Below are 16593 nucleotides of genomic sequence, written 5' to 3'. Positions count from 1 at the left end.
TCTCACATTGGTCATGCTTTGCATTGCTTGCCTTTAAAAGACACTGAGAAAATACACTTGCTTCCTGGCATGGTATTCACCAGCAGCCCTCCCATAACAGTCTCCTACATCTTCTTTCTGCCTTTTCTATATCCATCCTCACTCCCCCAGTCATGATTCCCTCATTGACTGACTGCCAAACTCCTCAGAAAACACTTTCACTTCTTAAGCCATTCACCAGCCCTGTAATTCAAGTTTCAATAATTAAGTTTAGAGGATGGCATGCAATTAGCTATTCATTGAGTCTAAGGTATTGCCTTTCATGTCATCACTGATGCAAAGAGTACATGCTAAGAGGCTCAAAACCATCCCTTATTAGAGAAGAAACCCAATTGTGTCTCTCCCTTCAAAAAGTCTGGATTTCCAAGCAACCAGAGCTTCCAGGGACTAAGCCAATATCTAAAGACTATACATGGACTGACCCTGGACTCTGACCTCATAGGTAGCATTGAATATCCTAGTAAGATCATCAGTGTAAGGGGAAGCCCTGGGTCCTGCTAAGACTGAACCCCCAGTGAATGTGATTGTTGGGGGGAGGGTGGTAATGGGGCCGATGGGGAGGGGAACACCCATAAAGAAGGGGAGGGGGAGGGGTTAGGGGGATGTTGGCCCAGAAAGCGGGAAAGGGAATAACACTCGAAATGTAAATAAGAAATACTCAAGTTAATAAAAATGCAAAAAAAGTCCGCATTTAAAAGAAAATGCCCAGAATCATCAATAATTCTGACATAACTAATTAACAGATTATAGATAAATAACACTAATAGTTTAGTAAGACTATGTTAGGTGTTAAATTTAAAATTCCAGAGAAACATTGATACATTATCTTTAATTGATTCAGAACATGCTATGGAACATATAAAGACATGCATCTTTTTCTTTTTTTTTTAGAAAATTAACTATTTCATAGTACAAATGTTCAATTTGAATACTAGTTAACTCTAAGAAACATTTTGTTGTTCTTAAAAACAGAAATGTGATTATTTAAATATATACATTCAGAAAAAGGAAAGTCAAGCATATCTAAACTTGTCGACTGTTGGACCAATTAAGTGATGAGACATTGACAGCAATATTGATGCTTAAATGTTTATTAATGCATTGTAAGTTAATACTGCACATACTTCTGAATAAGTCAATGACATCTTTTTAGAGCCTAAAAGAGTGATATGGTCAAAGTTTAATCTTTTATGTTAATACAAACCTGAATAGTGCTACCAATATGATAATTTGAATGATTATATTGTTGTCTGTATATATACATTTATATAGTATATATACACTATATAGATACATATATACACACACACACAAAGTATAGGTTTATGATTAAAATTTTTCATTTTAAATTATTTAATTTATTTTTATGTAGTATTTCATTGCATACAAAAACTGTACTCCTCTCATTTCCCTAAGCATACATGTTGTCTAACTTCTCTAAGTATTTATGTAAATATATAGTAACCCCACTCTCATGATAGTCTCAATCGCATTCTTCTTACCCATTTAAGATATTCCTTACTGACTCAAGATTCAAGATGAAATAACAAGTTGTCTTCATGCCCCAGTACAAATGTCTTTTTTTCTCACTTGCTACACCAATTAACTGTTAAGCTACATCTCTCAAAGAATCCAATATGCCTTGATTACCATGTTTCAATCGCACAACCTATTCAGAATGAGATCAAAAAATATCACCTGGGCATTTATCTTCAACCTTTTTTTCCACCTACCTTTTCACAAAACTTCCAAATTTAGCTTACAATATATCTTTCTTACTGTTTTTATTTCTACCATTTTGCTTTTTATATGTGTATTTAAACATTCTTAGCCCAGTATTTGTAACTAATCCCATAGTGGTTTTCTACCCCTCTTTTTTCTGTTTCTTTTCTATTGCTACCCAAAATAACTAATAAAATTCTATCCAGGGAACTTTGGTGTTCCTCCTTCCTTCTAAAACAATTTGTATTTAAGGAGTATAACCATCTGGTATTCTAAGTGTGAATTTCATGTTGGATAGTTGTTTGCTAAGTGGGCACTGTGTTAAAATATTTTTAAAATCCTTAGGATTATACCTATAAATTAATTATTGTTTTCTGCCTACATTGGAATTGTGTGTGTGTGTGTGTGTGTGTGTGTGTGTGTGTGTGTGTGTGTGTGTGTGTAGGAATGGCAGATAACACAGAGTCACAACAGATTAAAATCCTGTGGCAAAAAAATGTATGAGTCATGATTAACCTTGTATGGAGCATTTATATCACCACCTTCAAGACATATATCACATCTCAAATACCAAAATTGAATAAATTTAAGAGCCAGGGGATGGAAATGAATGCTTTAGAACAGTGTATTCTACATGGCACAATGTTATTGCACTCCTGAATTCCTGTAGTTGTCTTTGCCTGCACAGAACATGTACAAGATTGGCCCATACTCATTTCATTAGGCATAGTTGAGGGTCTCCTGATCCCCTCTTGGGCCTTCAGGGAGCTAATAGTTATTACATCAAATATCATTTCCTTCACCTGTGCATCAGTGTAATCACTAATAAGTGCTAACCTTTGGGTAAATATACACTCACTCGTGCTTTTCAGGCAACAATAAGCTCAGTAATTCACAAAAAAAATCCATCAAAGTAGAGGTAGAGTTTCAAGAAACTAATTAGAGAATACTAAGTTTATAACTCTTATTTTTTGCATTTGTAAATCCGATAAGACAATCATGTACATTTTGTGTACTAATTAGCTAAAACATATACTGTGATAACAAAAAGTGAATATACCAAAAGAGTACACATAGACAGACCCATGGCTCCAGCTGCATATGTACTAACATATGACCTTCTCGGGCACCAATGGGAGGAGAATCCCCTGGTCCTGCCAAGGCTGGACCCCTGAGTGCACGGGAATGTCAGGGCAGGGAGGCAGAAAGGGTAGGTGGATGGTTGGGACAACACCCTCATAGAAGAAGGGGGAAGGGGCTTGGGATAGGGGACTTATGAATGGGAAACCAGGAAATGGAATAACATTTGAAATGTAAATAAAAAATACCCAATTAAAAAAAGTGAATATACGGAAGGAAAATGGTTGTTAGAAGGGGTTGGCGAAAGTATAGAAATGGTGATATGGGGAGATGCTGAACAGAAAGTATATAACTATATTTATTTATTTTTTAATTTATTTAATACGTAATAATAATTCTTTGGTTTCCCGGTAAACACCCCCCTCCCCCTCCCCTTCCTTATGGGTGTTCCCCTCCCAACCATCGCCCCATTGCCGCCCTCCCCCCAACAGTCTAGTTCACTGGGGGTTCAGTCTTAGCAGGACCCAGGGCTTCCCCTTCCACTGGTGCTCTTACTAGGATATTCATTGCTACCTATGAGGTCAGAGTCCAGGATCAGTCCATGCATAGTCTTTAGGTAGTGGCTTAGTCCCTGGAAGCTCTGGTTGCTTGGCATTGTTGTATATATGGGGTCTCGAGCCCCTTCAAGCTCTTCCAGTTCTTTCTCTGATTCCTTCAACGGGGGTCCTATTCTCAGTTCAGTGGTTTGCTGCTGGCATTCGCCTCTGTATTTGCTGTATTCTGGCTGTGTCTCTCAGGAGAGATCTACATCCGGCCCCTGTCGGTCTGCACTTCTTTGCTTCATCCATCTTGTCTAATTGGGTGGCTGTATATGTATGGGCCACATGTGGGGCAGGCTCTGAATGGGAGTTCCTTCAGTCTCTGTTTTAATCTTTGCCTCTCTCTTCCTTGCCAAGGGTATTCTTGTTCCCCTTTTAGAGAAGGAGTGAAGCATTCACATTTTGATCATCCATCTCGAGTTTCATTTGTTCTAGGCATCTAGGGTAATTCAAGCATTTGGGCTAATAGACACTTATCAGTGAGTGCATACCATGTATGTCTTTCTGTGTTTGGGTTAGCTCACTCAGGATGATATTTTCCAGTTCCAACCATTTGCCTACGAATTTCATGAAGCCGTTGTTTTTGATAGCTGAGTAATATTCCATTGTGTAGATGTACCATATTTTCTGTATCCATTCCTCTGTTGAAGGGCATCTGGGTTCTTTCCAGCTTCTGGCTATTATAAATAAGGCTGCGATGAACATATTGGAGCACGTGCCTTTTGTATATGTTGGGGCATCTTTTGGGTATATGCCCAAGAGAGGTATAGCTGGATCCACAGGCAGTTCAATGTCCAATTTTCTGAGGAACCTCCAGACTGATTTCCAGAATGGTTGTACCAGTCTGCAATCCTACCAACAATGGAGGAGTGTTCCTCTTTCTCCGCATCCTCGCCAGCATCTGCTGTCACCTGAGTTTTTGATCTTAGCCATTCTCACTGGTGTGAGGTGAAATCTCAGGGTTGTTTTGATTTGCATTTCCCTTATGACTAAAGATGTTGAACATTTCTTTAGGTGTTTCTCAGCCATTCGGCATTCCTCAGCTGTGAATTCTTTGTTTAGCTCTGAACCCCATTTTTAATAGGGTTATTTGTCTCCCTGCGGTCTAACTTCTTGAGTTCTTTGTATATTTTGGATATAAGGCCTCTATCTGTTGTAGGATTGGTAAAGATCTTTTCCCAATCTGTTGGTTGCCGATTTGTCCTAACCACGGTGTCCTTTGCCTTACAGAAGCTTTGCAGTTTTATGAGATCCCATTTGTCGATTCTTGATCTTAGAGCATAAGCAATTGGTGTTGTGTTCAGGAAATTTTTTCCAGTGCCCATGTGTTCCAGATGCTTCCCTAGTTTTTCTTCTATAAGTTTGAGTATATCAGGTTTGATGTGGAGGTCCTTGATCCACTTGGACTTAAGCTTTGTACAGGGTGATAAGCATGGATCGATCTGCATTCTTCTACATGTTGACCTCCAGTTGAACCAGCACCATTTGCTGAAAATGCTATCTTTTTTCCATTGGATGGTTTTGGCTCCTTTGTCAAAAATCAAGTGACCATAGGTGTGTGGGTTCATTTCTGGGTCTTCAATTCTATTCCATTGGTCTATCTGTCTGTCTCTGTACCAATACCATGCAGTTTTTATCACTATTGCTCTGTAATACTGCTTGAGTTCAGGGATAGTGATTCCCCCTGAAGTCCTTTTATTGTTGAGGATAGTTTTAGCTATCCTGGGTTTTTTGTTATTCCAGATGAATTTGCAAATTGTTCTGTCTAACTCTTTGAAGAATTGGATTGGTATTTTGATGGGGATCGCATTGAATCTGTAGATCGCTTTTGGTAAAATGGCCATTTTTACTATATTAATCCTGCCAATCCATGAGCATGGGAGATCTTTCCATCTTCTGAGGTCTTCTTCAATTTCTTTCTTCAGTGTCTTGAAGTTCTTATTGTACAGATCTTTTACTTGCTTGGTTAAAGTCACACGGAGGTACTTTATATTATTTGGGTCTATTATGAAGGGTGTCGTTTCCCTAATTTCTTTCTCGGCTTGTTTCTCTTTTGTGTAGAGGAAGGCTACTGATTTATTTGAGTTAATTTTATACCCAGCCACTTTGCTGAAGTTGTTTATCAGCTTTAGTAGTTCTCTGGTGGAACTTTTGGGATCACTTAAATAAACTATAATATCATCTGCAAATAGTGATATTTTGACTTCTTCTTTTCCGATCTTTATCCCCTTGACCTCCTTTTGTTGTCTGATTGCTCTGGCTAGAACTTCAAGAACTATATTGAATAAGTAGGGAGAGAGTGGGCAGCCTTGTCTAGTCCCTGATTTTAGTGGGATTGCTTCAAGTTTCTCTCCATTTAGTTTAATGTTAGCAACTGGTTTGCTGTATATGGCTTTTTCTATGTTTAGGTATGGGCCTTGAATTCCTATTCTTTCCAGGACTTTTATCATGAAGGGGTGTTGAATTTTGTCAAATGCTTTCTCAGCATCTAATGAAATGATCATGTGGTTTTGTTCTTTCAGTTTGTTTATATAATGGATCACGTTGATGGTTTTCCGTATATTAAACCATCCCTGCATGCCTGGGATGCAGCCTACTTAATCATGGTGGATGATTGTTTTGATGTGCTCTTGGATTCGGTTTGCCAGAATTTTATTGAGTATTTTTGCGTCGATATTCATAAGGGAAATTGGTCTGAAGTTCTCTTTCTTTGTTTGGTCTTTGTGTGGTTTAGGTATAAGTGTAATTGTAGCTTCATAGAAGGAATTCGGGAGTGATCCATCTGTTTCAATTTTGTGGAATAGTTTGGATAATATTGGTATGAGGTCTTCTATGAAGGTTTGATAGAATTCTGCACTAAACCCGTCTGGTCCTGGGCTCTTTTTGGTTGGGAGACCTTTAATGACTGCTTCTATTTCCTTAGGAGTTATGGGGTTGTTTAACTGGTTTATCTGTTCCTGATTTAACTTCGATACCTGGTATCTGTCTAGGAAATTGTCCATTTCCTGAAGATTTTCAAGTTTTGTTGAATATAGGTTTTTATAGTAAGATCTGATGATTTTTTTGAATTTCCTCTGAATCTGTAGTTATGTCTCCCTTTTCATTTCTGATTTTCTTAATTTGGACGCACTCTCTATGTCCTCTCGTTAGTCTGGCTAAGGGTTTATCTATCTTGTTGATTTTCTCAAAGAACCAACTTTTGGTTCTGTTGATTCTTTCTATGGTCCTTTTTGTTTCTACTTGGTTGATTTCATCTCTGAGTTTGATTATTTCCTGCCTTCTACTCCTCCTGGGTGTATTTGCTTCTTTTTGTTCTAGAGCTTTTAGGTGTGCTGTCAAGCTGCTGACATATGCTCTTTCCTGTTTCTTTCTGCAGGCACTCAGCGCTATGAGTTTTCCTCTTAGCACAGCTTTCATTGTGTCTCATAAGTTTGGGTATGTTGTACCTTCATTTTCATTAAATTCTAAAAAGTTTTTAATTTCTTTCTTTATTTCTTCCTTGACTAGGTTATGATTGAGTAGAGCATTGTTCAATTTCCACGTATATGTGGGCATTCTTCCCTTACTGTTATTGAAGACCAGTTTTAGGCCGTGGTGGTCTAATAGCATTCATGGGATTATTTCTATCTTTCTGTACCTGTTGAGGCCCGTTTTTTGACCAACTACATGTTCAATTTTGGAGAAAGTACCATGAGGAGCTGAGAAGAAGGTATATTCTTTTGCTTTAGGATAGAATGTTCTATAAATATCCGTTAAGTCCATTTGGCTCATGACTTCTCTTAGTCTGTCTACGTCTCTGTGTAATTTCTGTTTCCATGATCTGTCCATTGATGAGAGTGGGGTGTTGAAATCTCCCACTATTATTGTGTGAGGTGCAATGTGTGTTTTGAGCTTTAGTAAGGTTTCTTTTACGTATGTAGGTGCCCTTGTATTTGGGCCATAGATATTTAGGATTGAGAGTTCATCTTGGTTGATTTTTCCTTTGATGAATATGAAGTGTCCTTCCTTATCTTTTATGATGAATTTTAATTGAAAATTGATTTTATTTGATATTAGAATGGCTACTCCAGCTTGCTTCTTCTGACCATTTGCTTGGAAAGTTGTTTTCCAGCCTTTCACCCTGAGGTAGTGTCTGTCTTTGTCTCTGAGGTGTGTTTCCTGTAGGCAGCAGAATGCAGGGTCCTCGTTGCGTATCCAGTTTGTTAATCTATGTCTTTTTATTGGGGTGTTGAGGCCATTGATGTTGAGAGATATTAAGGAATAGTGATTATTGCTTCCTGTTATATTCATATTTGGATGTGAGGTTATGTTTGTGTGCTTTTCTTCTCTTTGTTTTGTTGCCAAGACGATTAGTTTCTTGCTTCTTCTAGGGTATAGCTTGCCTCCTTATGTTGGGCTTTACCCTTTATTATCCTTTGTAGTGCTGGATTTGTAGAAAGATATTGTGTAAATTTGGTTTTGTCATGGAATATCTTGGTTTCTCCATCTATGTTAATTGAGAGTTTTGCAGGATACAGTAACCTGGGCTGGCACTTGTGTTCTCTTAGGGTCTGTATGACATCTGTCCAGGAACTTCTGGCCTTCATAGTTTCTGGCGAAAAGTCTGGTGTGATTCTGATAGGTCTGCCTTTATATGTTACTTGACCTTTTTCCCTTACTGCTTTTAATATTCTTTCTTTATTTTGTGCGTTTGGTGTTTTGACTATTATGTGACGGGAGGTGTTTCTTTTCTGGTCCAATCTATTTGGAGTTCTGTAGGCTTCTTGTATGCCTATGGGTATCTCTTTTTTTAGGTTAGGGAAGTTTTCTTCTATGATTTTGTTGAAGATATTTACTGGTCCTTTGAGCTGGGAGTCTTCACTCTCTTCTATACCTATTATCCTTAGGTTTGATCTTCTCATTGAGTCCTGGATTTCCTGTATGTTTTGGACCAGTAGCTTTTTCCGATTTACATTATCTTTGACAGTTGAGTCAATGATTTCTAGGGAATCTTCTGCTCCAGAGATTCTCTCTTCCATCTCTTGTATTCTGTTGGTGAGGCTTCTATCTACAGCTCCTTGTCTCTTCTTTTGGTTTTCTATATCCAGGGTTGTTTCCATGTGTTCTTTCTTGATTGCTTCTATTTCCATTTTTAATTCCTTCAACTGTTTGATTGTGTTTTCCTGGAATTCTTTCAGGCATTTTTGCGATTCTTCTCTGTAGGCTTCTACTTGTTCTCTAAGGGAGTTCTTCACGTCTTTCTTGAAGGCCTCTAGCATCATGATCAAATATGATTTTGAAACTAGATCTTGCTTTTCTGGTGTGTTTGGATATTCCATGTTTATTTTGGTGGGAGAATTGGGCTCCGATGATGCCATGTAGTCTTGGTTTCTGTTGCTTGGGTTCCTGCGCTTGCCTCCTGTCATCAGATTATCTCTAGTGTTACTTTGTTCTGCTATTTCTGACAGTAGCTAGACTGTCCTATAAGCCTGTGTGTCAGGAGTGCTGTAGACCTGTTTTCCTGTTTTCTTTCAGCCAGTTATGGGGACAAAGTGTTCTGCTTTCGGGCTTGTAGTTTTTCCTCTCTACAGGTCTTTACCTGTTCCTGTGGGCCTGTGTCTTGAGTTCACCAGGCAGGTCACTTGCAGGGGAAAAGTTGGTCCTACCTGAGGTTCCGAGGCTCAAGTGTGCTCGTGGGGTACTGCCTAAGTCCTCTCCGCGGCAGCAGCAACCGGGAAGATCTGCGCCATTCTTTCCGGGAGCCTCCGTGCACCAGGGTTCCAGATGGCTTTTGGTGTTTTCCTCTGGCGTCTGGATGTGCGCACAGTGCAGTCTCTTCTGGTTTCCCAGGCGTGTCTGCCTTTCCGTAGGTTTAGCTCTCCCTCCCACGGGATTTGGGTGCAGAGAACTGTTTATCCGGTCTGTTTCCTTCAGGTTCCGGCGGTGTCTCAGGCGCAGGGGTCCTGCCGCTCCTGGGCCCTCCCCTACGGGAACCCAGAGGCCTTATACAGTTTCCTCTTGGGCCAGGGATGTGGGCAGGGGTGGGCAGTGTTGGTGGTCTCCTCCGCTCTGCAGCCTCAGGAGTGCCCACCTGACCAGGCGGTGAGGTCTCTCTCCCACGGGGTTTGGGAGCAGAGAGCTGCTGCGGGCCGGGATCCGCGGTATAACTATATTTATAATCAATGAGTAAGCTTCAAAAATATGGTTTCTATATCATGATGGCTGTAAATCTTGATTATTTCTAATTTCCTTGAAACATGCGAACAGGGTAAGGGAACTATTTCTAATCACATGTAAACAATATTGAACACTGTGCAATAATACATTTGTTATCTGGATTCACCTATTTATAACTTGGGTATATTTATACCAAAATACTGTGATGCATACAATATACTCTGCTAATTTTTAAAAAGAATCTTTAAAAACTATGAAATAGTCTTGACTTTTAACATCTGGAATCTTTGTATGAAATGATACTTAGAAACTGAAAATTTCTTAGAATTGCATTTTTCATTCAAGTACAAGTTGCTTGGTCAGATTAATAAAATAATAGAACATTCCAATAAGGAATGATAGAAGAGATATAAACTTTAAGATATTTATATCCAGATATTGTATCTGAACATATAGAACAAAAACGTGTGTATGTATGTATATGTGTGTTTGTGTGAGTGTGTGTGTGTCTGTGTGTGTGTGTCTGTGTGTGTGTGTCTGTGTGTGTGTGTCTGTGTGTGAGAGAGAGAGAGAGAGAGAGAGAGAAACAGAGAGAGACAGAGAGAGAGAATACAAAAGGTTCAAAGGATATTTCAAATGGAAAAGACATTTTGATTTAGAGTATCACATCTAGATATATGTAGTGCGTCAGAGTCTTATAGAAAAATGCATTTACAAATATTTAGAATTTAATCTGTGCTTCACGGAGCCATCCAAAAACAGAATGAAACAAAAACACTGCTGCGAGCATTCCATTGTAAGCATAGTGTGTGTGAGAAAGGAGGATACATTTCTAGAGCAAGAAGTTTTATGATGCTCACTTCTTAATAGATACTTACATTGTCATGAATATTTTACAACATCAGAGTTTCAATGTCACCTATATTACTGTTTCTTTGGAAATAGCATATGCCATATAGCCTGCTACTCAGAGCTTCTTTTAAAATGTCTAATGAAATATTCATTCAGTTTCACATTTTAGAAAAGATCACAATAGGTAACCTTAACATAAAATACATTGAGTTTTATAAAGTTTCTGTTGTACCTCGAGGAACTCAAATTAATTATGAAATAGGTCTAAGTGGGCCAACAATCTTGGTAGCCAATGTATTACCTTTCTGGTTACCTACACTCACTAAAGCACGTCAAAATTCTCAATGGAAAAAGACAGTTCATGGTACATAGCTCTACTCTGTAGGCAGATTAATATGGTAAAAATATATTTATCCTTGGCTCTTATTAGGCAGAATGGCAAATTATTTTACTGCATTTTAGGGTGAAATAATTAGACTACCAATATAGCTCTTGGTTGATTAACACACTGCATACTTTGTAGATGACATTTAGACAATTCATGCTGCATATGATCTGAAAGTGTATTACTGTGGTCTAACTTCAGTGAACATACTTTGCAAGCTACCAAGGGAAATAAGCACCTAGACTGTCAGTTCTTCCCACTGGCCACACCTATGAAACAGCATGGTTATAAAGGAACAATGGAATACATAGTACTGACATGTCCGTGGTGATAACCATTATCTAACTCCACTTAAGCAGCACACAAAAGTAAAAATATCATCCAGCTTCCTGGGGGCTATGGAGGTCATGGATCTTGTAAAGAATCTACTACCATTTTCCTAAGCCAGGATAACCCCTTGCTACATAACAAACATCGTTCTAATATCTGCAGGTAAGTCTTGATACCACCCATCATCAAAGAAGCCTCTCTTTAAAGCAAATAAAGACCTTTTCAAAACATCCACAGCTGGGAGCAGTACAGAGATAAACAGACCTTGGGACTATCAGCCCCAGTGAATGTATCTGTTTCAATTTTCCTATATCACTGGCTCCAGAAACATTGCAGAAGAACAGGAGAAAAAATACTCTAAAAGCTAGTACAACAGGAAGCCTGTTGTGAAAGAGTCCCCCTAGAAATAGAGGAATAAATAAGGGGTCATGATATCCCCCTTCCTGGTTACCTCTTCTGAACCCTTCCCTCCATCCCATCTGCCCTATCCCCCCTTTTCTCCCCTTTGCCTCTTTGAAGATACTCTTCAATCTATTTCCCCAATCCCGCCTCACCCCTCTTGTTTCCTTTTAAGCTGGGGTATCAAGGCCTTCCTTCTCTCTCATTGATGTCAGAAAAGGCCATCTTCTGCTGTATATGTATCTGCAGCTATGGATCCCTGTTTGGTTGGTGGTTTAATATCTTGGAGCTCAGGGTGGTCCAGTTAATTGATACTGTTGTCCATACTATGGGGTTGCAATCCTCTTCAGCTCCCTCATTCCTTTCCTAGCTCTTCCACTGGGGTCCCAGGACTCAGCCCAGTGGTTCACTGTGTCTGCATCAGTATTTTTCAGGTGCTGCTAGAATCTCTCAGGGAACAGCCATATCAGTCTCCTGTCTGCAAGAGCTTCTTGGCATCAGCAATAATGTGGGAGTTTGTTATTTGCCGACGGAAAGTATCCCTACATGGTGGGGCAGTCTCTGGATGACCTTCCCTTCACTCTCGTCCTTTTTATTTTTGTCACTGTCCTTCCTTTGGACAGGGATAGTTCTCTTAAGTGTTCTCAATAATTAAAAATATTTTAAACCTCCTTTCCTTCAAGCTTAGAACAGTCTTATGAAGAGAGAGAATATACTGGGTTTCTTTACATTCTACATTCTTCCCATTTAGTTTCACTTCTTTGTGAACTGTGTGACTCTTTAGAAGTTTTCATAGAGTTTAGTTTTCAACAGTCTTGATTCTTTTATGCTGTTCAATGGATGATTACTATTTATGCTAATCTTGAAGCTTACAGTATTCTCTATGGAAATATGTCCTTGAATTTTCATTTTGAACTTTTCATTCCTTTAAAATATCTTGTCACTTTAATTCATGTGAAATAGTGATTGAGCAGAAAACACATGACTTATGTACTTCTAAAGAATATTGTAGATACCCTTAATATATTTTTTAGAAAATAACAATTTTCCTGAAACTTATTGGATACATCTTAGAAAATATACTTGTCTTTTTTAAAGAATTCATAAGTAAGACCCAGACTTGTCAAACATTTTGCTCTCTTTGACAACATGAAAGCCTTTGTCAGTAGCTTGAAAGAACACATACAATTCATCTTGATTCTAAGAAAGCAAGCCCTAGTCTTCCAAAGTCTTCCAAATGAAACATTTCTTTCTTCCTTTGACAGCATCGAACATGTTTTAGATAATGTTATTTCCGTGTAAATACTTTGCTGGTCAGGAGCTTAAACACAACTATTAGCAAATTGTAATTTAGTATTGATTCACAAGTTGTTTTGCTATTCTTAAGCCAAGTCTCTCCTGATATAATCTACTACTTTGAGCAAGAGCCTAGAAAATAGAATGTCAAGACTTAAATGTCCTTAAGTTGAAAGTTGTCAGCTTACAACTGAAGACAGGATTTACTTAGCTTATTAAATGCAAATACTACTTGCTATAATTACTTGATTGTCTCCTCTCCTGAGCTCTCTAAAATGGACATATGATATGACCTTTAAGTCGGAAACTAGATAAAGATTATAAAATCAAAATCTTGGCAGATTTTCATAGTGGAAATAACATAACATTCCTAACATAAAATTTTAATATCATAAATAAAACAGCAAAGAAACCAAATGTTAGCAGGTGACAGTTACCTGTCTATGCATGATAATAAATATAAGGAAAGCTGACACATTTGAAGATGAAACATCACTGAAAGAAATTTAAGGGTGAACATCCTCTATTTCATATGGGATGACACGCACCCTTGATGAATGGAACCTACCATGTCAGTATGAGCATATTTAGCAGTTGATTGGTGAACTTTACAATATATTACATTAAAGAAGCAAACTATGGAAGCAAATAACTATGGGTCAAACAAATGCACTTATTATTGAATGATATTTGTGGCTATGTATTCTTCCTAGAAAGATCCTTCTGATTAGTCTCCATGGTGGCAGGACAGTATATGAGAAAAGGAGTTATTAAGTTTCTACTTATTATTAATTAGAAAATGTAAGTGAAAGAGAAAGAGAATACAATTAATATTTTTACTTTGTATTTTAGCAAATGACTTTTCTTCCTAGATCCCCAAAATACTCAAACCTCAGATAGAATCATTAATGAGTAGAAGAATAAGGTAAATGTGATAGATGATAATGATACCCTTTAGGTATAACCTTGATGAAATGATACTCCATGATTTAGTATGCAGGCATTTACTTTAATGATACTATTTTATTAGAAACAATGAAGATACGTTCATATAATATCCTTACTAAATAGATTATTAAACAAGACATTATTGTATTATTAACTTCAATACTATGCACACGGAGGATGAAATGACCAATTCAAGTGGGATTGAAGTGCTGAATCTCAACAATATATCCATCCCTCTTGTCTTGAGTCAAAATCTTCATTGTCTGAGGCAATGGAAGGGAAATCTCAGATGACTTGCTCACATAATCCACCAGAGATTCATGTATGTCACAAGTCAAGGTCCCCATGAAATCCATGTATTACAATAAACTAGAGGCAGAAGAAACATAGCAAGGTAGGAGAGTGTTTGATGCTTTGCTCATGAAAATTATAGGGCTATATCCACATAAAAATTGAAGAAAGAGAATATATCATCTAGGCTGTCAGGTTTGGAATGAGAGAGGGGTATAATGAATGAGCCTTATGGATATGGCTAGGATAAAGAGGTTGGAGAGTTTCCAGTGAATCTACACCACTTAGACAAAGTTATAAATAAGGTTTGTATGGTTCTAAGCTATGCAAAAGGAAAAAAACAAATCACTCAAATGACCAGGAGGCTTTGACAACAAATGGGGCAAAAATTGATTTGAGCTACAGTTTCTAAAGAAAAAAATTAAAAAGGAGATGTCTTAGTTTGGATTTTATTGCTGTGAAGAGGCATCGAGACAGAGAAAACTCTTTTTTTAAAAAAAAACATGCATACAAACATAAAACATTTAATTGGGGATGGCTTGCAGTTTCAGTGGATCAATCTGTTATCATGGAAGAAAGCATCACAGCCTGCAGCAGACAGGAGGCTGCCTTCTGCATTCAGCCAGGAAGAGACTGGAATTCCACATGGGTAGTGCTTAAGCACAAGGAACATCAAAGCCCATCTACACAGTGACTTGACCCACTTCCTCCACCAAGGAGATACCTCCGCTGATAAGATCATACCTCCAAATAGTGCCTTCCCTATAGCCAAGCATTCGAACACATCAATCTTTGGAGAACACACCTATTCAAATCACCATAAGAGAGAAATAAAAATCTGTATTTATGAGGTTTTGAAAGGCTCTAAACCCTGAGCAAAAGTTCACAAAGGGCACCAAATAAGAAATCCCTCTAGCATAGAGGAATTTTTTTTTATTATTTATTTATTATGTATACATCATACAGCTCTCTGCCTGCATGTATGCCTACAGGCCAGAAGAGGGCACCAGACCTGATTATAGATGGTTGTGAGCCGCCATGTGGTTGCTGGGAATTGAACTCAGGACCTCTGGAAGAACAGACAGTGCTCTTAAACACTGAGCCATCTCTCCAGCCCGAGGAATTTTTTATATGTGCATTTATTTCTGGAAAGATACAAAAGGTGTCAATTTCTAGAGAAGAATTTTCTTTTCCTGTAGCATAGAGTACCCAACATCAGCCATACAGTAGAAAGAAGAAAAACATAACACCCCTCCAAGTCATAGCTCAGGAAACATTGCAGAAGAAGAAAGAAAAGATTATAGAAGCCAAAGGAAATGGTGGTATTGCATGTAGGAATTTCCTATGAATTGAAACATGTCCCCTTTGAAGTGAAGAGAATTTATAAAAAAAATATGCTCATGAACATTACCGGAATTTGAGATGTCAAAAAGTCATGACTCACAACATTATTCTTGAAGTTAATGTAACGTATATAAAATAAAACAAAAGAAGCTGGGAAATAAAAAACTGACTTAGAGTTGTATGTGAATTGTGCCAAAAATTCTAATCCCGTGTGAGGGTGGATTTTATATGATGCATGTATAATCAAAGGCCTTCTTAGTTCGTGTTTCCTACAAGTAATTGCCCATTTATTAATGTTTCCTGTTCAAAAGTCATATCCAAAGAGAGCATTTTTTCCTCCATCTTTATTTACTTGAGTATTTCTTATTCACATTTCAATTGTTATTCCTTTTCCCGGTTTCTGGACCAACATTCCCCTAATCCCTCCCCTCCTCTTCGATGTGGTTTCCCCTCCCCATCCATCTCCCATTACCGCCCTTCCCCCAACAATCACGTTCACTGGGGGTTCAGCCGTGGCAGGACCAAGGGCTGCCCCTTCCACTGGTGCTCTTACTAGGCTATTCATTGCTACCTATGCGGTTGGAGCCCAGGGCACCACTTCACCATCTAAATGTTATCCTTTATTTAAAAACTGATTTGACTTCTCAGTAACGCCAACCTCAGTACCTCTTCTCTTAGAGCTGTCCTCCTCTAGTTCTTTGATTGTTCTTTTCCTTCAACAATGTGCAAGGACATTAAACTTGTTTCTCTCTGAAACTGTATTATCTCCGTTAGCAGAGTCCAATATTTTTTTTCCCACGAACTCTTTGTAAATTGTATTCTCCCTAGAGAGGTCTTGTCTGAAACCATCAATAGTTTCAAGTGCATTTTAAGGTTTACCTTGCTTTCTATCATAATAGAAATGATCATTGACTAATTTATAATTTGACTTATAATTCCTACACTTACACGAAAGTGTAATAAATTTTAAGTAAATATATATTTAAATTTACTTAAATACATATACTTAAATATATATACTTTTATTACAATATATTGTATACATATATTTATTACAAAAATATATATTTTTTATTACACTTTCATGTAAGTGTGGAAATTGAAAGTCTCATGCATCCCACAATAGTAGTCATAATGCAGTTACATTCAACA

Source organism: Rattus norvegicus, chromosome 9 (genome assembly GCF_036323735.1).
Source record: "Rattus norvegicus strain BN/NHsdMcwi chromosome 9, GRCr8, whole genome shotgun sequence".
Lineage (NCBI taxonomy): Eukaryota > Metazoa > Chordata > Mammalia > Rodentia > Muridae > Rattus > Rattus norvegicus.
The sequence above is the reverse complement of the archived record's forward strand: the minus strand, read 5'-3'. Positions refer to the sequence as shown.